The sequence below is a fragment of the Furipterus horrens genome, unplaced genomic scaffold (assembly GCF_987537825.1).
Source record: "Furipterus horrens unplaced genomic scaffold, mFurHor1.1.pri manual_scaffold_4, whole genome shotgun sequence".
NCBI lineage: Eukaryota > Metazoa > Chordata > Mammalia > Chiroptera > Furipteridae > Furipterus > Furipterus horrens.
In genome coordinates this window covers 163,320,808-163,346,042 of record NW_028327174.1, presented here as the reverse complement: position 1 = coordinate 163,346,042, position 25,235 = coordinate 163,320,808, and the positions used below count along the sequence as shown (strand labels likewise).

The 25,235-nt window shown below is 38.2% G+C and overlaps 1 pseudogene; it reads left to right on the top strand.

Moving 5' to 3' along the window:
- The first annotated feature begins 3,174 nt into the window (after positions 1-3,174).
- On the top strand, positions 3,175-16,936 carry LOC150013205 (keratin, type I cytoskeletal 18 pseudogene; annotated as a pseudogene).
- The last annotated feature ends 8,299 nt before the right edge of the window (positions 16,937-25,235 follow it).

Sequence of the window (25,235 nt, the reverse complement as noted above, 5' to 3'; positions counted from 1 at the left end):
TGACTGAAATGAGTGTGAAAAAACTGTATTTTAGAGAGGGGTAGTAAATCAGGAAAAAATAATTTGCAGAGAAGTCATTCAAGAGGCTCATTGAAGAAAAGTTCTAGAAAGCAGGACTGAGGAAGGGAACTGCAGACAGGAAGTGCTGAATGTGAGAAGCACTGGAGGTATTATATAGGGCACAAGTAACTCGGTGTGGTATGAATATGTGATAACATGGATAGTGACAGAGGATGAAGGCAAAAGGAACCAGATTTTGAAGGGGCTTGTGCCTGATACCATCAGTAGCAGCTCCTGAACGTGAACACTTCCTGCTTCCCTCGTAAGCGTACAAATACTCGGAACGGCACATCCTTGTTTCAGTCTGACTGATAGAAGTTCATATACTTCTCCTGAGGTCTAAGTGGCCTTAGATTAGACCATCTATGGTGGCTGAGGCTGCAACCATTAGGTGATACTTCCCATGTGACTTAACCAAAATATCAACCCCAAACTATGGGTCACATGTTTGTATGTAGAGGAGAATGGGCCATAAAATGTCTCTCCAGTGGGGAGGAAGGTTGATTTTCAGCCCACTTATTGTCCCTGTAATGACTGGCAATGAAATCAGAGATCAGCAGCTCAGTCTATGGAAGATTATTATAAAGGAGTGTAATGTGACCAGATTTGCATTCTAGAAAGAAAATTTAGGCAGTTGAGAGAATTGTAGCTTTAATTTACACTCAGACATTAGAACTGAATACTCTTGTAGGATGTAGCTTTTAAAACCCTTACAACAACAGAAGAGGAAAATCTCTACCATGCATTCAAGTTAAAGAGTCTCAGTATTAATGAAGCTGAATAAGCACTTTGGACTTCTCCACCCATTTACCATCAACACAAGGAAATCAATAGTCATTTCTTAAAAGCCTGGTATGACCGCTCAGACATATGAACTTTCCTTTCCTTCCTTTTTTTATGTGAGCTCAATGATTCTCAAACTTTGGTGTGCATGGATTTAGATTGTATACACAAAACCATATACTCTATACTGTTTTTTGTGGGAAATGTTTAAGGGTGATTTTGACTCTATGAGACGTCTGCTTTCTTTGCTACCTCTCCTTGCTAACCTAAGTTTAAGATTTCATATCCAGTTTTGTATAATAGTCCAGAAGAGAGATGAGGAGAGCAGGAGCCAAGGCAATGACCATGGGAATGGATAAAAGGGGGCAGAGTAAAAAACATCTACCTGAGAAATAGAAGCTTGGCTTCCTAATTCTTCCTCTTATCTCCTGACCACTATTCTCCTCATTCCCATCTCTTGATTTTACCCACATTGTCCATGTCTTCACACTCTCCATCATCTGCTAGCAGTTGGGTTAGGCAATGAGCCCTGAGGAGACTCAGGTGTCTGGGATAGATGTACATTCTCCTTTCTCTTCCTTCTTCATGGAAGCCAGAGTTGATGGCAAGTTCTTGACCTGAACTTCACACATATTAAACGAAACTAGGTCTTGGGGGTGGAACTCCCACAATGAATATAACTTTTTCTCAATTTTTTTCAGTTCCTCATTATTGAGCTGGGCTTAGTAATGGTACTGACCTCATGGTTGTCAGGAGGGTTATATTGGCACAATATAAAGTTTTTGGCACAATAACCTTTTAGATACTAAGTTCTCAATACATGTTAGCTGCTTTTTCTGTCCCAATGTCTAGGAGTTTTTACAGAGTAATTAATTTATTTTTAAGTTTATTCAAAAGAATAATATTTTCATGTAACAACTAGGGCTACACTTATGCTGGCTATGCTGGCTTCTGCCTGATATTCTGCCAAAATCTGCTCTTTTGCCCTGGCTTCAGTCTTTGTCTTTGTAAGGCTGAAAAGTTGATTACTCCTTTCACTCTCATTTCTCATATTTTTGAACTTGACCATGACCAATGAGCATGTATTCAGTTAAGTACCATCACACATGATCAGCATAATGACTTCAGTTATGCCAATAAGACCCATCACTCAAATTTTCTGTGACTATCTAAATATTTGCTTACATTCAACAAATAATTTAAAGTGAAACGTACCTTTATATGCTTTATATACTGAAATTCTATTAGCTGAAATAAATGCATATTTATTACTGTAAGTTAATTATACTACGATAATTAATGGTAACTTTTAAAGCTACTAAAATTACGTACAAAGCACATACGAATTTTCAAATAATTATGTGAATAGGATAATAGTTTATATTTAATGAGAATATTATGAGAGTACATTAGCTGCAAACATTTAGGAAATGTATTATGTATTTTTTGAGCCAAAAAATCCTATAAAATTTAAATGATAAAAGGCAGAATACTCAAGATTAGATATCATAATTCTGATACCTATAAAATTGATAAACCGTTATGTGTAGTTTTGCATATTATAACCGTGTTATTAAATTTATAAATGCTTAAGGATTGTATTTAATCTTACCTATTTCCATTTGGGCCAGGTGTATATAAAGAGAATTCTCATTTATGAATTCTTCTCATCATAGAGGAAAGCAGAATACTGACTTTATATGTCAACATTTTACAAGGGTGAGTAATTTTAAATTATACGCAGTAATATTCATTATTAATCAACTTTAATTCAGAAATAATAAATAGTATAAAGAAGAGGAGAAAATAACAGGAAAATGCTTATTTGTAGACCACTCACAGTAAATGGCATTATGTAGCATTATACCATATAGAACCTGAATTACTACTGTATATGATGGCCCTATGTATTCAATGTAAGCAACGTGCAGAATAGTAATCTTAGTAACAGAATTGGCAGTAATGTCAAAATTTTAGTTTTTAATTTGGTTAATAAGGTTTTTAAAAATAAAATTTTCATAATAATTGCTTTTAAATAAATATTTTCAGATTTGTCCTTGTAGGCTGAAAGTTCATTCTAGACTGCAGCTTCAACCTGAGTCTCAGCTTCTCGTCTTTCTCCCCGAACAACATGAGCTTCAGCACATGCTCTAGTTTCTCTGCAAATTGCTGGACACTGGGCTCCATGCAGTCACCCAAGCAGTGGGTCTTCTGCTGGCCAGCAGAGTAGCCAGTGTCTATGCAGGCGCCAGGGCCTCAGGCCCCCAGATCTCGGTGTCCCACTCCATCAGCCTGCGGGGCAGCTGGGGATTTGGGGGCCTGGCTGTGGGGATGGCCCAGCATCTAGAGGACATAGAGGGCATCCAGAGTGATAAGGAGGGTATGCAATGCCTGAATGACCACCTGGCCTTCTACCTGAAGAGGGTGAGAAGCCTGGAGGCTGATAATCGGAGACTGGAGAGCAAAATTCTGGAACACCTGGAGAAGAAGGGACCCGAGGTCGGAGACTGGGGGCATTATATCAAGACCATTGAGGACCTGAGGGCGCAGATCTTTGCAAATTCTGTGGACCATGCCTACATCATTCTTCAGATTGACAATGCCCATCTTGCTGCTGATGACTTCAGAGTCAAGTATGAGATGCAGCTGGCCATGTGCCAGTCTGTAGAGAATGACATCAATGGGCTCTGAAGGGTCATTGATAACACCAACATCACTGAGCCGAAGTTGGAGACAGAGATCAAGGCTCTCAAGGAGGAGCTGCTCTTCAGGAAGAAGAATCACAAGGAGGAAGTCTACAAAAACCAGATTGCCAACTCTGGGTTGACTGTGGAGTTGGATGCCCCCAAATCTCAGGACCTCAGCAAAATCATGGTGGACATCTGGGCCCAGTATGGTGAGCTGGCTAGGAAGAACCAAGAGGAGCTGGACAGGTACTGGTCCCAGCAGATTGAGGAGAGCACCACAGTGGTCACCTTGCAGACCACTGAGACAGGAACTGCGGAGATGACACAGCTGAGATGCATGGTCCGGACCTTGGAAACTGACCTGGACTCAGTGAGAAATCTGCAGGCCAGCTTGGAGAACAGCCTGAGGAGGTGGCGATGCGCTATGGAATATATCTATCTATCTATCTATCTATCTATCTATCTATCTATCTATCTATCTATAGATATATATATATATATATTCCAGTTTACAGGAAATCAGAAAGATGGAGGAACAAGTTACACCCAAAATATGGGATGTTGCTCTACAGGACAAATGACCCAGTTTCTCCAACAAATCAAAGACAGAAAGCGGGCAGCTGGGCAAGGGGAATTACTCTAGAATAAAAGAAACATTAGAGGCAAAACAACTGAAATGAACACGTAAATCTTGTTAGGATCCTGATACAAACCAAACATCTTTGAGACAGTCAAGGAACTTTAATATAAATGTGGTATTATACAACGTGAAAGATGTTAAAATTTCAATTTACTTATCAATTAGAAATACTTCCTGAAGCACCAGTTAGAGATGCCTAATGAAGAACATGAAATGCCTGATGTCTGGAATATGCTTTGAAGTATCCCAGCACAAATAATAAATGAGTAAGTGAGGGGAGGATAAAAGAAAGAAGATTGGCAAAATTATGGCAACAGTTGAAGAGGGGTGATGGTACCTGAAGATTTATCATTTTCTTTTCTCTACTGTTGTGTCTGAAATTTTCCAAAGTAAAATGTTTTTGAAAATGGGAAACAAAAATTTCCTTATTTGAACTCAAGCAAAATTCTACTATAGAACAATGTCATAACCCACACTCTGTAGTAGATTTTTCTTCTTTCTGAGAAAGGCACCTAAGGCTCTGCCCCTGGGGAATCTTCTTTCTGTGACAGTTTACCTTGCAGCAATTCATTCCAGATGCTGCTCAGTTCTGCTGTCCCTGCTCCTATATTTTTGTCTTCTACTTGTTTTTACTTCCCTGCCCAGTTCATTGGCTTGACCTTTCTCTCTGGCTGACCTGATTTGAGGCTTAGCCCTGGGTATGGATCCCCCTGTACCCTGGCCTCTACTTTTTGGGACAGAAGTTGGAAAGTACCAAGTCTAACCTAAGAGACTATCAGGTTAGCTAGTGGACACCAGTCTTTCTTTTCTGGATGATGGAATTACCATGTAGGTCTACCATAGAGATTTTTATGACAAATTCATTATTTTTTTGTATAAATGTACAAAAATTAGTGTCATTATTTTTTTTCATAAATGGAAAAATGGAGAAACATTAAAAAAAGTAATAATAAAAACTCAGTAAAAACAATTTTTTTTGAGATGTTACTATTAAGTCAGATTGCTCTAACTAGCAGGTATCATTTATAATCCTACTTTAAAAAAAATCACTAAAAACCCAAATCTATTCTTTATAGGCAGTTGCTGATCGGAGAAATTTAAAGCTTCAAAGTTTTACAGACACACACACGTGCACGCGCGCGCACAGACGTATACACACACCTCTGGTCCAATTAACTCTTTAAGAATGCTTTTACTCTTTGAAATATATCATTATATTTTTTATTATCTATACAGATGTCGTGTGTTACTCATGAAATAATTCTTCAAAGGTAAGCTTAATAATAATTTTAAATTTGACTTAAAACTAGATTTAAAAATGGAAAGACTGGGTCATATAGTATATTAACTGATTTTAAAGATCTGGAAAAATACTTCATCTGAAAATTCTAAAATATTTTAATCACATGTACTGGCCTGTAAATTAGTTTAGTTTGAGTTGTTAAAATTGTGAAATTTTAATGGAAAATGCATAAATTCTTGTGCATCATTATTAGAAGGCTAAGAAAAAATGAGGCTTCCAGACTCCTTGGATGAGCTCCTCATGTGGTCAAGTTCATTCTTATTTCCAGTTGTTGGGTTTTGCCATGTTGCTACATTTAATGATACTGTCTACACAAAAGTCTTTTGACTTGATCAGAAGAATTCAAGTTCTGGTTTTGCTGATTAGCAGATATGGAATAGCACATGTCTATAATATGACCTTGGGCATGTTCTTTGACATTTTTGCTTTAGTTTCTACATATATAAAATCAAATGTAATGTAATGTCTCAGACATTGGATTAAAACTTGAAAGGTGTTTGGCATATTGGAAGCACTCTTCTATGTGAGGCTGAGCCATTACTATGGATCTATTAGTGACTCCCTAAACTTCTTCGAATCTGTTTTCATCGCAGTAATAAAGACAACATCTCCTTGATGAAACTTAAAAGTATTTTGTAGGGGGGGAAAACAAAATAAAACAACCCCCTCAAAAAAGACAACATCTCCTTTATATTTTAAAGATTAAATGAAATAACACATATGAAAATGAACTATAAACTGTATTTTTTCTTGCTTTGATGGCATGCCAAGATTCATGCTTTGACATATCTTTTATGGCACTTTCTACTCGGAGGAAAAAAGAGATATAGAGATTGATAAAGCAGTTTTCAACCAAGCAGTTGGAATACCTTTTATTAGCTGAGCCTGAAAAATGACTAGCCATATTGTCTCTTAAGTGATGTGCATTTTAAAACCTGCTGGAACACACACACACACACACACACACACACACACACACACACACACACAGAGCAGGCTTTTTGGGGTGGGGCAGGAGAGAGTGGGGAAATAGGGGAAGCCTTAGAGCTGAATCAAAGAGTTTACAGAGGAAATAAGTGAGCCCCTTGATAACGTTTACAGGTGCTTTTAGTTAGTATATTAAACAGGACTCTTTAAGTGATAAGTGGCAAAAACCCAGTTCAAACTTGTTTTAGCAAAGGGATTTTTATTGGTTCATGTAACTGTAAATTCCAGAGGTAGGTCATTTTTAATCATGGCTAAATCCATAGAGAACAGTTTCCTCAAGGAAAATCAGGGATTTAGGTACAAAAAGATTAATGAAAATACTAGGAAGCCAAAATCAGTATTTGTCCACAACAATAAATATTTCAGAAATGGTTTAGAATGAGAAAGATAAATTCACAGTCTATGGTTATACTTGATGGACACTGATATTTAAGTCTTGAACATGTGTCAGGGTTCCGATAAGGACATAGATCCATGATTATATTATTGAACCAATTTTTATTTTACTAAGAAAAGTATTCTCAGAGTAATAAATACAAATTGCCTAGCACAAGACTGTACACATCATTATGTTAGCTTCCCTTCTCACCCTCTTCTTTACTCACTAGAAGTAGATTGGTCCTAAGTCAATAGTACTTTTGGCTATAAGCATCAGGAAACCAACATGGCTAAATATAATTGTGCCACAGCTCCTGAGAGTTTTCATCACTTAACTCAAGAGGCCAATTAAGTCCTGAGATGGAAATCTCAGCCCTAATTCTAAATCCTCAGGAAGGGATCCCGATCAATCCACTATGCCTGGGAGTGATTCATCCCATCAGTGATGGTCAGGGTGACAGGGCCACATACTATGAAAATGACCAAGGTGCCCCGCTTTAGAGCAAGTGAATAGAAAAGAGATATTTGCAGAGAAGCAGAAATCATTGTAAGAAGGGACACGACCAAAAGTTTCTATGAGAGAACAGTCTTTAAAAAAACGAGAAAAGACTCCTCTAATGAGGCCCTACCCTTTTACTATTCAGAGGCATCAATGACACTCAAAACTGACTGGCAAGGCTACCATCAACATTTCTCCTTCGTTTAGCTAAGGAGATCTTCAGGCTGTGAATTGGCCTGGGAGAGTTAGCAATCTGTCACACCCAAGAAGGCAGCCAATTCACTGGCCAAAGGCAGCTGAATGCTAAAGAGCCTGAGAAGCATGCACTAGAAGAGAAAATCAGTAACATTCCATTCCGGGGACCTATACATCCTCCATCTGGCTCTGTACAGGTACCCTTTGCCACAGTGACCAGTCTTATAAAATAGATTGCACGTGGTACCTGTGGAGAACTAGGGAAGGCTAGCAGATAAATGAGGCCTTGCACTGGACCCACTGTGGGGCAATGAAAGACCCGTCGGGGAACTGGCTAGTATTCTCTCTCTAATTTTGGGGCAATAGTAAGCAAGATCAACCCTTTAGACATAGTAAGCACCACACTCCTGGGGACTTTTGCCTTATCATGAGGGACTTGGGGAGCAGACATCCTTGCAATAAACAGAAGTGTTTCTTCTCAGAAGGGTTGTAATGTAAAAAAAAAAAAAATTAATTATTTTGCATGCCAAGTATAAAGGAGCAGGTTGTGTTGATTAGGCGGAAATGAGTAGGACATTGTCCCTGACCTCTCAGATTTTACAGTGTTTGGGGGAACACGTGTAAAATGAGAGTGCAGGGTTAGATGTTTAGTGGTGTCTCCTTCAGTTCTACACTTCTATAATTTTAAGATATGATGCAGCTTCCCTTTGTATAATACTTGTTTAGCAGGCCAAATGTACAATAAAGAGTGCCAAATTTAACAAGCTGTTTCATGCCAATGTCAGCACTCCGTGTAGGATAAGGTTTGAGTATACTGATCTATAACATCAACTACCTGATTACAACATCAAACAGAAGGTTGAATGACTTGCCAACTTATATGAGAAAGTATCTGGTATTTCAAAATGCATAGCTCCAGGCAAGTCTGAAACCCAAGGACTGATATCTAATGTGAATAATCTCTCTCATGACAGTTTGCAAGTCTGATGACTCTGTTTTTCTCCATGGAGAAAGTTAGTATTTTAATGTCAGATAAAGAGAAGTGCATGAAAACAAAGTTAACATTACTATCACTGCCTGGTTTCTTAGACTTGTCAAGGACCAGAGAGCCAAGGCACACAGTGACCATAGTAGTGAGTTCACTACAATCCCATGTTTATTAGTGGTGGGACTCTGAACTATGTGTGTTTGCTTTACAGAACGGACTGGTTTTCTGTTTTGGTTACCCGATTCCACTCTAGATTCTCGGAGGGGCCTAGGGTCTTAGGTTCAATTCCATGCCACATGCTTGGAATTTTCCCAAAGTGCCCAGTTTGGTCCTTCAAAAATTAACTCCTATGCTCATATTTTTTCACCTGATGAGCAATTTTTTATTAAAACTCAGAAGCCTCATGAACCCAAGCATCTCTGAGTAGTAACCATCCCAGACGGTCCCGTCAGTTATAATCCACGCACTTGAGCAGATCCCTTGACATGAACAAATGTGAATCAAGACTGATTCAGCCACAACACTCGAGACTGCTGTTCATACTATTAATACTTATCTCAGTGACCAGTTAGAAGAGTCCTCCTCCATCCCAGTCCCAGTCCTGAAGTCTCAACTTGCTTCCATGTTGTGAAAATTACATCTCTGTGAGTCTTCACAGAGAACAATAAATATATTTATGTGGATTGATTGTCGGCCTGCGAACCAAGTGTCGCTGGTTCATTTCCCAGTCAGGACACATAACTACGTTGCACGTCAGGTCCCCAGTTGGGGCGCGAGTGAGAGGCAACCACACAATGATGTTTCTCTCCCTCTCTTTCTCCTTTCCCCTCTCTCTAAAAATAAATAAATAAACAAACAAACAAACAAATAAAATACATATATTTATGTTAGACTAATACCATTGGCATCTTAGTTTTTCTTTTTCCTAATGTTGTATTATCATCAGAAATGACAGAACTCTTAAGATTTGTTCATGTGACTGTTTTGCCCTCGTTTCTTCTGAAACATTTATCAGAATCTTGAGAAATCATATTCTCAAACTGTGATATGGATTATTTATTCAAGATAGTGAAATTATTTAATCAAAGTGTAAAAATGATGGGACTTGGGACTCTTACTGAATCAGTGATCCCATCTGAATCACATAATGTGAAAATTATGTGCTTGGAAATTTGTAGAGATTGCTGTCAGACACCATAAATTAGCTTGGAGTATTAATTTTAGGGTAGTATGAGCTTCTAAAGTTAAGTTATATTAAACTCTTAAGTCAGATTAAGCAGACCTGGCATTGGCACTGTCGCCATAACTTTCTGATGTTAGTAAAAGCAAAATTGGTGACTCGAAATTAAATCATGCTGAAGTTTTGATACAGTTGTCTCAAGATATTCATGAAATACTTCAAAACAGTGATATGAAGTGTCCAGATTCTCAGATGTCTGTTATGTGAGATTTGTTAGTTGTGTATATATTTTTTTCCAGAGAACATCTGGCACATTGCAATCCTCAAACGTGTGGTTATCTTTGTTGTATTGGCATGTTGACTTGTACATTCAGCAATAGCATATGAGTAAGTTTTATCAGCAAGCAACATTTTCAGTTAATACATAAGGTTCAAAAAATCACAGAAGATGGATTTAAACTTGCTGAAAGTAAAGATTGAACCTCAAGTCACTGTAGCTTTAGTAATTGCTTATCTTATTAGTTTAGATGATAGCCTGTGTGTGCTGTGCATATTTTGATTTATTAAAATAAAAAGTTGAATTGTACCCCCAAGTAACTGAGGGGTAACTATGGAAATGGAAATAAATATTTTAGAAGAATTGTGACTAAAAATAGTGACCTTTATTTTGATTAATAAGTATATATTTTTTCAAGATAAGTAACATTTTAATATATTTTTGCTTAATTTTTGTTAATGAGACAATATTGGTACATTATTAACTAAAGCCCATAGTTTACATTAGGGTCCATTTGTTGTACTATTCATTCTATGGGTTCTAACCAATGTATAATAACATGTATGCACCATTTCAGTATAACACAGAATAATTTCACTGACCTAAAAAATCCCTTGTGCTCCCCCCTTCCCTGAAAACCTGGAAACTACTGAACTTTTTACTGTCTCCATAGTTTTATCTTTTCTAGAATGTTATAGAGTTGGAATCATACAGTATGTAGCCTTTTCAGATTGGCTTCTTTCATTTAACAATATGCATGCAAATTTCCTCCATGTCTTTTGTGATTTGATAGCTCCTCTTTCCATTGTCTGGAGGCACCACAGTTTATCCAAGTCTCAGTTGATTCCAAGTTGTGGCAATTATGAAGAAAGCTGCTATAAACATCCCTGTGCAGGTTTTTTGTGTGGTCATATGTTTCCGACTCATGTGGGAGAATACTAAGGAATGCTACTGCTGGATAGTATGGTAAGAGTCTTAAGGTCTATAAGGCCCTGCTGAACTGTCTTCCAGAATGACTGTATCATTTTGCGTTCCCACAAGCCATGAATGGCAACACTGAGTAAGAGTTCCTGTTGCTCCACATCCTTGTCAGCATTTGGTGTTGTCAGTGTTTTGGATTTTAGCTATTCTAATAGGTAGGTGGTTGTTTCTCATTGTTTTTTTAAATTTGCACTCTCTCATGACATATGATGTTGAGCATCTTTTTATATGCTTATTGGCTGCCTATCTGTCTTCCTTGATTAAAAGATCTGTTCAGATCTCCTGCTCATTTCCGTTATCTGTTTTCTTTTTGTTTTAAGAATTCTCTATTTTAGAAGATGGAGGCTTAGACGGACACGCTAGGTCTCCCTCTACAACTAGAGAGGAATACAACTACTTCAAAACAAAGGATAACTAGAAATTCCAGAAAATAAAACTACACGGAAGCCCAACATATGAAGTTATAAACCAGTGGTGCCATTTGGGCAGGTAAGAGTTAAAGAGGGCAAAGCTGTTTGCGGAGCTGCGGGGCGGCGAAAAATCCCGGCGGCAGTCAAGCCCCTGGCGGTGCGTGACCCCAGCGCTGGGGAAAGCAGCCACCGCATCGCCTTGAACAGTGAGGCCCGGGGGGGCGGGAGGACGGATCCCGGTCTCCTAGCTGAATAACTGTGTGAATCCATCTTGGACACCCACCCCCAAAGAAAGCACCACAGGGCTGCGAAATAGGTCGCAGACAGGCGCCGGTCGCTGAATTGTGACGCGTACACAGGCACTGCCCCCTACAGCCAGCCCAAGAAAACAAAACGCATCTGTCAAAATGAGGCAGACAACTATAGAAATCCCAGTAGCACAGCTCACCAGGCAACAGATAGAGAACCTGACAGATGAACAGATAAGAAATCTGTCAGAGGCTCAGTTCTGGGCCATTGTTATCAGGTGGCTTACAGAATTCACAAAAGATTTGGAAAAAGATAAGAAAGAAGCGAAAAACATTCATAACGAAAGGAACAAAACCACATACGAGACAGATGGTGAGGAAAAAAAATCCAGAGTTCATTTCAACAAACTGGAATATGGAGAAGGAACAAGCAGTCAACCAATGCAGAGAGAGGAAATGGGAAGCAACAATGAGAGGATCAGAAACCTCTGGGACAGCTATAAAAGGCCCAACATAAGAATCATTGGTTTGCCAGAGAGTGAGGAAGATGAACTAGAACTTGAAAAATTGAGTGAAAATATAATAAAGGAGAACTTCCCAGACTTGGGGAAGGGAATAGACTTGCAGGTCCAGGAAGCAAGGAGAGTTCCCAAGAGACTGGACCCAGGGAGAACCACTCCAAGACACATTATAATCAAAATGTCAAAAATTAAAGATAAAGAGAGAATCTTAAAAGCAGCAAGAGAGAAGAAAAGAATTATGTACAAAGGGGTCCCAATTAGACTATCAGCTGACTTCTCAAGGGAGACCCTACAGGCAAGAAGGGACTGGCAAGAAATATTCAAAGTAATGAAAATCCAAAACCTACAACCACGAATACTCTATCCAGCGAAATTGTCATTCAGAATAGAAGGACAGAGAAAGTGTTTCCAGGACAAAATAAAACTGAAAGAGTTCATTAGATCCAAACCACTGCTATATGAGATGTTAAAGGGACTGGTTTAAAAAACAGAAGCTAGGGAGATGAAACAAAGGCAAACTAAACAGGCAACGAGAGTGGAAAAGGAACTGTGGGTACGGGAAGCATATTGGGGGGAGGTCAACAGGGAGGGGGAGTGGGGAGAGGGACGGAGATGATATAGGAATTGGGGATCATGGTAGGAGGGAATGGAATAGACGGAGAGAGGTTGGGAGGAACTGTATGCACAACTAATGGACATAATCTAAAAGGGGGGGACAACTGGAGGGAGGGAGGCCACCGGGTGGAGGGGAGCAGAGGGAAGGGAAATTGGCACAAATGTAATATTTTAATCAATAAAACACATTAAATCTGAAAAAAAAAAAAAAAGAAGAATTCTCTATTTTGGGTATCAGTCTTTCATCAGATATGTGTTTTGTAAATATTTTCTCCCGATATGTGGCTTATCTTTTCATTCTTAACACTGTCCTTCTCGGAGAAGTTTATAAGTTTAATGAAGTCCAGTTTTTTCTTTCATGGATCATACTTTTGGTGGTGTATCTAAAAAGTCACCTCAAAATGTAAGGACACCTATATTTTCTAATAAATGTAACTTCTTATTCTGGTAAAATATACATAACATAGAATATAACATAACCATTTTAACCATTTGTAATTATGCAGACCGATGGCATTAAGTACATTCACATTGCTGTATGTCTAATAAATGTACTTTAAATATATATTAATTTCAAGAGCAAAATACATTATTTTTGAAACTTCAGAAATACAGAAGAGCAGAAAGTATCAAGTAAAATCACCCACAACCCCCTTTCCAAGATTATAGCTATTGATATATTGGTTACAGCCTTCCAAACACACACACACACACACACACACACACACACACACACACTTTGTGTGTGTGTGTACTATATATACTATATATATACTATATATATGTACTATATATACTATATAGTATATATATATATATGTATAGTAAAAAAAACATAATTAGGATCATTCTGTTTACATTGTCTGATAGCCTGCTTTTTTATTAGCAATGTGTTTTATTTCGCATACATTTTGTACTATATTGTGTGTATATATATAGGTGATTATTTATGGTTACTTCATATTTCATCATGTAGATATAGCGTAATGTATTTAGCCAGTTCCCTAATAGTTGACTCTTAGATTGATTCCTAGACATGTCGTTACTAGGTCAAAGGATTTACATGTTTTTCAGGCTTTTACTTATTCATTTATTTTTTAAGTTTTCTAGTGTCACCAAATTGTTGTTCAGAAAAGTGATGCCAATTTATAAGATAAGAGAATGCCTATTTCTTCACACTGTCATCAATGCTTGACAATTATTTTTAAAAGAAAAATAAATCTCCACCAAACAAAATGCATCAATACAGTTTGAAAGATGGGCAAATAGGAGGAGAGTTTATATTCAGTAACCCAAGGATCAAAATTAGAATAGTCACCGTCTAAAAGCAACAACAACAAAAAAAAAAAAAAAAAAAGGAAGAAATTTAAAGGCTCAGCTGAGAATATGAGAAATCAGGACCATTTTCTTAAAATAATAAAGTATATTTAAGAAAAGTCTTATTGCATTAGGCTGTTAAAAGTATTTTACTTCTTGACTAGAATTAACCCATACTTAAAAACCTGCAATTTTTTAAGCTGTATCTTTTTCTCCAAACCATGAACTATTTAAGTAGCAAGGCATGTGAAAGGTTAGTTGCTTCATTTTTGACTTGTTGAGGGTCCCAACTCCTGCTGCGTTCTCAGTGGTTTGGGCTCAAGGACATAGGGACACATAGGACAAAACTTGACTATCTTCAGTTTACAGTGGTCACTGTGGGGTGGATGCATCATCATTTTAACCCTTTCATGAGCCTTCTTAAATCATGAAAGGAGATATTTTTCTAGTATGAATGAAATTTGTCACATAAAAATTGTATAAATAATGAAGTACATTATAAATTATGACTTCTTACTTTTGGTCAAATTAGTTGAATTGACCACGAACATCTAGAAGACTGCCTCTAAGGACATTATTTTTTTCTATTTTAATGACTTCAAGAAATCAGTCACAAAAGTTTTTCTGGAAATACATTATTTTTAACATTGCAAATTTGCTCTAAATCCTCAAATATTTTATTTATAATATATACACCCTTTTTTTTTGCAAGGGGAGAATTTATAATGGTGCTTGTAGTTGAACATTTTTTTTTTTTTTTACAAAGGGAATAAGACATTGTGAGGAACCTTAAACTAAGTTCTAGGGACTTTAATTGTCACGCGTTGTGAAGACGTGCAAGTACTTACCCCTCGGCATCCAGCTATTTAAGTGATCCTGTGCAGACACAAATTGAACCACATGCTTGTTCAGGTCATGCACTTCACCAGAATCCATCCAAGAATTAAGCGTGGTGTTGACTATGAAGCCCTTTTTGATAACTCTAACCTTTTGCAAATCAATTAGGAAGCTTGCCTTGTAGACTGCATACTGCTAATTAGCAAAAACGTGTTAAGTGTTGGAAAGTGTGTATAACTCACACTCGCTGTGTGTGCTGACATGACATTTGCATGGTGCTATAATAAAATATATATATATTTCCATGGAATTTACTTGATTATTCCCTCTCCTTACTTTAGATTGGATAAACTACTTCTAATTTAATATAAAAATCACTTCCTTTAGAAAAGCTTATTATGAAGGGAAAAAAAAGAGCAAGCTTCTTTCTTGTTCACTTGAATGTGAAATTAGCGTATTTGTGAAGCTTCACAAGATCCTCTAAAATTTGAACTATGTTAGAAATGAATACCAAGCGAGGGCTTACTTTCTCCTGTCATCTTGCTGGTATATTGCTGAAGGTCAGAGGCTGTACCCTGCACACTCCCAAAGGCCCAGCAGGTGTTCTAGAAATACTTGGGGGTTGAAAGGAGCCTAGGAAGCTCCTCCAGAAACAATTCCTGTCATTTTGTCATCATCACCAGAATAAGCTGCTTGGGTGCCAATTTAATTGCTGTGAACAAGTGTCCTCAAATGTATCAGATAAGCATGTCTTATGATGTCATTCAGCGCTTTGACATTTACTACTACATATCTGGATGCAAACAGATGCTTCCCCCTCCCCCACCATCCCAGGAGGACTAAATCATGACACGTTTGTTTGGGGAGCATCAGTTTGCCACTAACTTTATAAAAGTACAAATTTGAGAAATAGGTAAGATGGCAACCCTGAAAGCCTGGACATACTAAAATTCATCCTATTTGGTCATGAACTCAAGGTGCAGCTGTTGTGGTTTCTCTAACTGCACCCTCTCCCAGAATCACTACCTGCCATGTCTCTGTGGCTCCTTCTCAAGGTCACCTGGAACAGGATTCCCAGTCTGCTGAAACCTAAGTTCCACTTGGGTTCCAGATGAAAGAGGAGTTAGGACTCCAGGTAAGCTGTAAATACATCTTGAATCTTCCCTCCTCTTTAGAACTTAGCTTTGGTTATTACCTGGCCCCCACTGTCAGTGCTCACCAAGATTTCCAGTTCATTACCTCTGTCTAGGAACATGGCCCCTTAAAGTTAGGCATGGCCATGTGATTTGCTCTGGCCAAGGAAATGTGAGCGGAATCATTTAATTACAGATTCAAGGCTATCCAGTCCTTTTGCTCCCAGGGCCACAACTGTAGATGATATAGATCATTAACCGGGGATTTCCGAATGAGGACGAGGTAGATTGGAGCCCTCCTGCTGATGAGCAATGACCATGTAGCATAAGGAAGAAATAAAATTTTCTTTTAAACCATTTATATTTAGGGTTTTCTTTGTTACTGAAGCGAAACTTAGCCTAATTTAACTCACATACCTTCTCCTAAATGGGATCTATATTTGAGATCATTTATTCATTTATTGGAGTCCCAAGTAAGAACTTTTTCTCATTCCATAAGTATGATCCCAGGCCTACACCTCCTTCCTTGCTCCCTGGTCTCTTTCCACTTTTTGATCTTGCAGACCAAATCTCTGCCTCTGAACTCTAGCCGGGGTAACCTCATAGACAGATCTTATGTGTAATTCCTCTCTATCTAATTCCTCAGTAGCACTCATTCTAGATTCCACACAGCTGGCTCATTTCTTTTGCTAGAACTTCCTTCAGTAACCCTGAATTGCCACAGATCCTGCTGGGCCTGAGGATGCTGTATCTGATCCACAGCTGTGCCTTCTCTGACAGTCCTATGCTGGAATGGCTCCTACAGTGCACACTCAGTATCCTCCAGTGGTTCACGCCTGGGTCTTGGCTGCTCTGCTGTTTGCCCTGCACTACTGGGTGGTATTCCTTCCAGATTAAACACCATGTGATCAGTAGAAGCCAGGTGGGAGGATGGAGACATGAGGATGAACAGAGCACAAACTGGCAGATGGTAAGAATTAAGGAGTTTAAGATGAAGAAACAGGACTATCTCTATATTTTGATAACTCTCTAGTTTTGAAACATATCTATAAAAATAGTCTATAATATAATTTGCATTCTTTGCCCAAGTTATTACATTTCTGACTGGGATGACATTTCAGAGGTTCTCATAAAGACTTACACAAGGATGTTTGTGACAGTGCTATTTATAAGAGTGAGGGGAAAGAGTCAATACTTAGATATGCGCCAAGGGGAGAAAGGTGAATATCAATTATTATAATCTCATATGATGAAATAATATCATGTTATAAAATATGTAAGGATGAGAAAATATACTAGGTTACTAAGTAAAAAAGAGCAAGTGGTATATATATATATTTATATAAATATAAATATCTCATTGGCCCTGGCTGGTTTAGCTCAGTGGATTGAGCGTCGGCCTGCGAGCTAAGTGTCGCTGGTTCGATCTTCCAGTCAGGGTACATCAGAGAAGGAAAACTCTGACTCCAAAAAACCTCCGCTGCCTTGCGGCATACCTCTTCAGGGGAAAGGCTAAGGGAGTAAACCCCGACAGAAAATCCGGAGCCGGAGTCCCTAAGGCGGTTTGACGTTGTAGTCAACACCGGCAACTCCTGCGGCGCACCTGAAGCCAAGCTGTATTGACTCCGTCTTTCCCTTGGACCCTTCAGCTGCGAAGAGAGGGGGGGTCTGCTGCATGGGCAACAGCAGACCCTCCATATCACCCTGCCCAGGCTCTGTAGCTTCAGCGTCATCGCAAGATGTCGATTCAACACGGGAGGAGACAGATACCGTGTCACTCCCGAGTCGGACTGCACAGCCATTCTCGGCGGTGCAGATAGACTCTTAAGAAGCTACACCATCGTCTCTCGAGACGGACGGCTGCCGACGATGACGACGACGACGACGACGACGACGACGACGACGATAAATATCTCATACTTGGCTTCAGAGTAACTTTACTGTCCTTCATTATACTTTTTGTATTTTCTAAATTTTATATAATAAGCGTGCGTTGTTTTCTAATTATAAAATAATATTATAAAATATGAAAATAAACATGGTTTCTACTCTGAACATGGCCTCAACTATTATACCGAGACCAGGAAGTACTATTATTCCATGTTCTTTCTTTGCAGTCATATAGCCTCAGGTTTCATAACAAGTTTTCTCCTTCTTCCTTTCCTTTTGACTTGCTCCATTTTTCATAAAAAACTTTAACACAGTTATTAATTACTAACAAAATCCAAACAAAATATGAAGGGTCCCGGAAATGTTTTTTCTGGGGATGCATATTGTATAATCCTGGAACCAATACCAATAATTTTACAGTTGTTTTCTAAAAAAAATTCACCTGCAAGTGAAGCTTTAAAACAATATATCAGTGGGTTTTTATTTCTTTTTAAGTTCAGAAAAGCATTTGAGGAATAGACAAAAAATTATACATGGTTAACTTTGAAGAGACATAGTTTTTGGAAATTGGTTTTAATGAAATCCAGAACTGGAAGTCACTCTGCTGATTCTGTTTGGAAATAATTGTTTTTTCTTTCCTTTTGGGACCATTTGGTGGCCAGCACAGAAATAGCCCATCTCCAGCTCCCAGGACCAGTCTGAGACTCACTGTTGAGCCCCATTTGGGGGGAATCAGCATTAGGTCACTTTGTGATGAAAACCCCTTTGAGGCAGTGCACCAGATTTGATCCTTGCCCCTGAGTTCTGTTCTGCTAACCTCCCTTGAACCTAATTCTCCAGGGCATGTGGCCTGTCCCAGGCACTAGAGCCCAGGCTGCAACCTTCTTGCCTTGAGGCCAGCTTTCCTGATCCTAACTCCAGCCCTTCCAGTCACAGTCTCCTTCCTCTTGCTGTGTGCTGCCTTGCTACCAACTGGGAGTTGCATGAATACATGAATGAATAAAAATGATGAAAAAAATGAATGAAGTTATTTGAACGGTGAGCTCATGTAGCTCTAATCCTTAGGCACTGTGTAATACTGTCTTGGACAGGACTTATAGTGGGATCTATCTTGTCAAGCTCCAATGGGCAAACTAGCATGGCCCTCCCTCCCTTCTTGCTGCGCAATTAGCCCCTGTTACCCTAATACCAGGCCTGTTAACTCCAATCCTAAGACATATCAGGAGGGGCACCCATGATGTGCTCAGAGGGTTTGAGGTTAAGTCATTTGGTGACCTAACAGCAGCCTTTTCATGACATGTCTATTTTACCAGATCGACAAATGTGGCCCAAGAAGAAATGAAATGGAAATAAATTGAATAAGATGTATTGAGGAGACAAATTATTTTCCTACCATTTTATCAGTAGTTTGCCTTCTATTTAGTCAGGGCACCAAAACCTCACGGATCAAGCTGCCATTGAAGCATTCTTCGTGGAGAAGAAAGGAGAATAATTCTCAGCTACCTTTCTTTTTCTGCCTTGAAGAAGTTTAGGATCTGTAGGCCTGTAATTGCAGTGAGTGGAACTGGCTGCCTTGTGCCCACCCATGTGGAAAGACACACACATGGCTCAGGTGGCATTTCAGAGCCAACAACAGGCATCTGAGCAATCTGCTGTCTCATTCACATTCCATCACATGCCTCAAAATTCTCCAGGCAGGCCTGACTAAAAAAATCTTAAAAGGTATGTACTTCAGGTAAGTTCTAACTATAATTTAGGTGCATTTGAGTGATTTCAGACCTTCGGATATTCATCACTTGGCAGGACATAGAGTCCAAGAGAAATGGTGTGTGATGACTTTGAAAAGAATTAGACAGTGAATCTTCTGAAAGAATTCCTAGGAAATTGCTTTACCCTCACTTAATCGGGCTCTTAGTTTCTAACACCAATTGAAATGTACTATATTTGGATATTTTTTCCTACAGGTACAGAAGCAAAAGTGCAGCATGTAGCCTGTGGCTTGAGAAGGTATATATTAAATAGAACATCTTATCTTCCTGGGGAGCAATTTTTTTCTCTGAGTAATTGGTAACATCTTTCCCCTGATCCCTGCAAAATGTCACTGTTTAGGTCTAATCCTTATGCAGCTGAACAAGCTGATCCTTACTTTTGGCTCCCTGTGAATGAAAGGGGAGGCTTAGCCAGTACAATTTTTATTTGTTTTGGGCAACCTACACCCCTAGTCGCAAACTTAAAAAGGCGTTTCACATCTTCAGAATGAAGTTTTGGAAATACATATAGAGCAGACTCAAGATGTAGCCAAACTATGGGTCTTGTGGATTTGTGTTAAAAGAAAACCTGAAATTTTTTTGGATGTACCACCAAATAGACTTCTCACTGAATTAGGAATTTTATGTATTATATAAATTCCCCCAAATAAAAGGATTTTAAAGTTTTTTTAAAATTAGCTTTATATGGATTATTATTCAATTAAAATAGTGTTTATAATGATTTTTAGATAGAGACATAGGTTTATAAAAAAGTCTCAGTAGTTTATAATGATGAAGAAAGATTAGAGTTAGAAAAAAAACACAACGTGTATTTTGACCCAAAATCAACGCCATAATTTTAAAATTAGTACTTGTAGTTTAACAAAGATTGGGGAATGAGACTTTTCATACATTGGTGGTAGGATATAAATTGCTACCAACTCTCTAGAGAACAGTTTGGCACTATATATCAAAGGCCTTAAAAGGTGCATGTACTTTGGACCAGCAATGCTACTCTGTTGAATTTATTTGAGGGACATGGAGAGTCACACAAATATTGTTTATTGCAGTATGATTCATCATGATAAATAATCAGAAACAACATAAATGTCTAACAATTCAGTAATATATGAACAGATTATTATAAAGTTATACAATGGAACATCAAGCAGCACTAAAATAATTTAGAATCACATTTAATAAATAAAAAATTCATGGGAAGAACAAAGAACTAAATACAGAAATATTTATTTTAAATGTAGCACAACACTTGAAACAAATACATACCTACAAAAAATGGACTGATTAAGAAATTGTGGGACATCTGCAACGGAAAACTATGTGATGTCAAAAAAAAAAAAAAAAGTCTGATATGGACCCATCTCTGAGATATATTGTGAGTAGGAAAAGTAAATTACAGAATAGGTTGTATAGTATGCAACAATTTTTCTAACTAAAAGATAAATAAATATATGTCTGTATATGCATAGATATTTCTGGAAGTCTGCCAAAAGACTGGTAACACTGGTTGCCTGTGGGGAGCTGAGAGGTGGGTTGGCAGGAGGAGGGAGACTTCTTGTGTAAAATTTTGTTGTATTTGAGCATTTTTCCATATGCCTGTATTACTAAAATAAATAAATAAATACCAGTATGTACTCTATTATTTCAACTTGTAAATAATTTCATGTCTATCCATCTGAATAGAAAGGACTCAAAACCTAACAAAAAATGTAAACAACAATTATCTTTGGGTGGTAGGATTATGAATAACATTCATTTTCTTTCTCTCTCTTTTTAATTTATTTTATTGTTGTTCAGTTCCTTTCTTCTACATGTTTTCCTGTGTTCTCTGAGCTTCTCCCCCACACCCAGGACATTCACCATTGAAAAAAGTTTTAAGAAAATAATGAGGGGAAAAGGGAAATAAAAAATATCTAAAGATCTGATGGGACAGTGGGTGGGGTCAGGACAAGCCAGCTTGGTTCCATGGAACCCTGAGCTGAGCACAGGCCCTGTGTTCGGCAAGACTGGCCGCACCTCCCAGCTGGAGTAGGTAATTATGACTGCATTATCCACTTACTGGCTGAGTCCTGCACGTATGTAATTAGCTTTATTACTATTACTCAGTTGTTCTCAACTTTGCCTGCTTATTAGAATACCTGAGGGCATAAAAAAAACCCAAACCTAAATATATAACAAGCCTCACCCCAGACCAATTAAATCCAAATATTTGTGGTGAGCATCAAGTATCTAGTATTATTTAAAGTCTCCCCAGGTGATGCTAATGTGCAGCCAAGGGTCAGAACTGTATTTGAACCTGGGGCTTTGATCTCGTTGAAAATATAAATACTCCTGCAAGGGTGCTGTGATTTATTATCAGTGGGTTATGGGCTTCTTGAAAACAGGTAAAAGATTAAAGGAACCATTGACCTTCTCCAAAAAGATGACAAATACTGAGATTAGGAAAGCTGGAGACCAAATATAACTTCCCTGAGGACTTGGTTAGTTTAAAGACAGGAGGCATCAGGAATAAAAAACTGAAAATGAGAAAATTCAAGTTTTACTACTTGAATTTTGCATTTCTAGTACTTGAACTTTGCATTTATTGCCTGCAGAATCTGGATAAATTTTTCAACCCTCTAATTATGACTGGGCTGGAAAATGTGCCAACTGGATTAGCTCAGATGTTTTGAAAATGGCCTGAAGGAAGAGGAAAGAAGCAGAAGTGTGGGGATCCTATATCACTCCTCCCTAATCAGCACACCTGTACCTTTACCCTTTTCTAGATTGGCTTTTGAGTATGCTTTATTTTAAAGAAATGTTCTCTGGATTTAAAATACATTCCTTGGGTCAAATGGCTTCTTAAATCTCAATATACCATGGTCTTTGCCTCTTAATGTAAGCCAAATAGTGAGCTGAAAGTATGTAATATTTTCTGCACTTTTCACTCAGGGGGATATGCTTTTTCTGATAATATGTGTTTTTGGAGAGGCCGTGGGAGCTTCTGCTTAAATTTGGACAATCAATGGCTTCCTAACCCTGTTCTTTTGTTCCAGTTCCACAGGCCCAAATTATATTTTGAAATTCTAAAGAATAGCAGCAGATTCCTTCTCTAGAGTGACAAATTCTCCACCTGTATGCCAGTTCCTGTACAACTTCGCTCCCAGGGCCAGGATAGGGTGAGGCAAGTGAGACATTTGCCTTGGGGCCAAAATTTGAGAGACCACCAAACCGCTTAGTAATCAAGATACATAATACTTTCAGGCAAAAATTTTTTTTTAATTAATGCAAAAACTAATGAAGAACAAATTATCAAAATTTTAAATAAAGGGAGATTCACTGATAGTTCTGTGTGGAGCCATATTGGAGCCTAAGGTAACAAGAACAAAATAGTACCTCACCCTATTCCAGGCCCCATTCTATATGGTCCAAAGTACTCACCCCAAATATGGTTAAGAATTTGTATGAGGATGAAAAGAAGGACGTACACTGACAAATTTAAAAGGGATTTTGGAAATTTTTGTAGCTCAAATAGATCTGTCGTAGGCCTAAGAGATAGGAATAGAAAGAAAGAAAAAAATAAAATGAGAGATACCATTATATGTAATTTGTGGTCAGGAAACAATATTTTATATTCCTATTTAAAATTGAAAAGCTATTGGCTCTCTTATATCTTGACGGAATTCAGAATGGCAGATTGAAAATATTTACAAGGATAGTAACTGATTGAAATGTTAATATCAAGACCATTTCAATAATTGAGAAAGTAGCACAGCACATATTTAATTACTTATGTATTTTCATCAACATGTGCTGTGTCTCATTAATTTATCACACATTGCGCAATTAACTTTGACTATATCTTGTGTCATGATCTCCAATATGTAACATGTATATTACTTGAACTGAAGTTGTGTCAGGAATATTAACCTTCCTGTAAAGTCGATTTAGGTGGAATTAATACATGTTTTCATCTGGGTTTTGAACAAAAATGTTGCATCCCCAGCTTTCTTGATGTCCTAGTGATGTCAAATTTTCCTTGAGGAACTCACTTGAGCAAAATTTGGAAGCACAGGAACAAGGAATGATTTAGAGAGGGAGTCAACTTTGGTGGGTACCATCTGGCTAAGAAAAAAAAAGAAAAGGAGCAGACTGCCAATATGCAGTCTCTTTGATTGGAGGATCTCTTTTTCATTCACTCAACAAGCGTTTATTAAGCATCTACTATATCCCACACACTATTCTAAGTGCTGAATTTAGGAGTGAACATAACAGACCAAAAATCCTGCCCTTATTGAGCTTTACTTGAGAAATTATCGAAGGAAGATGAGTAGAATGGGATAAATGATTACTTGATTTGGAAACATGGAAACAAAGAATGGAAAAGAAATCAATTGTCTCAACTATCTAATTAATTCCCAAATCCAATCCCCATCTTGCTACCTGCCTTAGAGTACCCACCTGGAATGCTCACAGATACAGCATGTTACTAAATAAGTTGGTTCAGGTTTTAGAACAATGGAGAGTAAATCAGGTGGTGGGGAATGGTTGTCATGTGGGAATATAGACCTGGGATTGCCGGATCTTGACCAGGAAACCGAAACCCCGATTTCTCTGTGAATCTCTTGCTGTTTAAGTTCTAACAGCTAATTCAAAATTTTCAAAAGCACCATTGAGTCACAAGCAACACTTCTTCAGGCTAAAGACCACCAATTTGCGCCCTGGGTCTTAAGTGGAAGTTGAGCAAAGGCAGAGTCTTGGGGGAAAGGAGGCTCCAACTTGTAATTTCAGGGCAGGAAGGAAACTGCTATACTTGCTAAGTTGTCCTTCTTCATTTGGATGCCAGAAGGATTTGATCATAATTTTGGGTGACCTGGTTCCTTAGTATCTGATTTCAGTACATATTCATTCATTTGCTCGTTCATTCATCAAACATTAGTAAATGGCTTTGGTGGCTGAAACACTGGTCTACTCAGTGTAAAAACTGTTTCTGTGTGGCCAGCCTTTTAGGGCCTTACAGTCTGGTGGTACTTGGATGGCCTTTGTACTGTAAGTACAAGGTTTCCTGTGAAAATGTTGGCCTTTGATAAACATTAAATTGGTACATTTGATTAGTCTGAGGCTCACTTGGACACATTTCTGAGGGTAATAATGGAAAGATGTCACTGAGGTACTAAAGACATATCAGTTATATCTAGAATATCAGTTTTGTGGCTTTGCATTGTGAGTATTTTCTGTTTCAGAAGAAGGTGCTCTATTTCACACCAGGATAAAACCTTTCTTTCAATTAAAGAAATCATAATCTTTCTGCTGTTATGAAAACCGTCCTCTAGGTGGCGCCATTTGCACCTCTCTGAGTCTCTCTGGGCCTGTCTGCCTGACATCCCCACCAGCAGGGCCACTTTCTTCTTTGGCCAGAAAGCTCTGCACAGAGCAATTCTTTCCCAAGTCTGTAGGAGCTGCAATGCTTTAGACTGACTTCTGTTTGGTCTTTCAGGTGACTGTCGTGTGCCTAGCCACACTCCTTAGGGTTACTTTGAATGGTGGCTGGATAACTG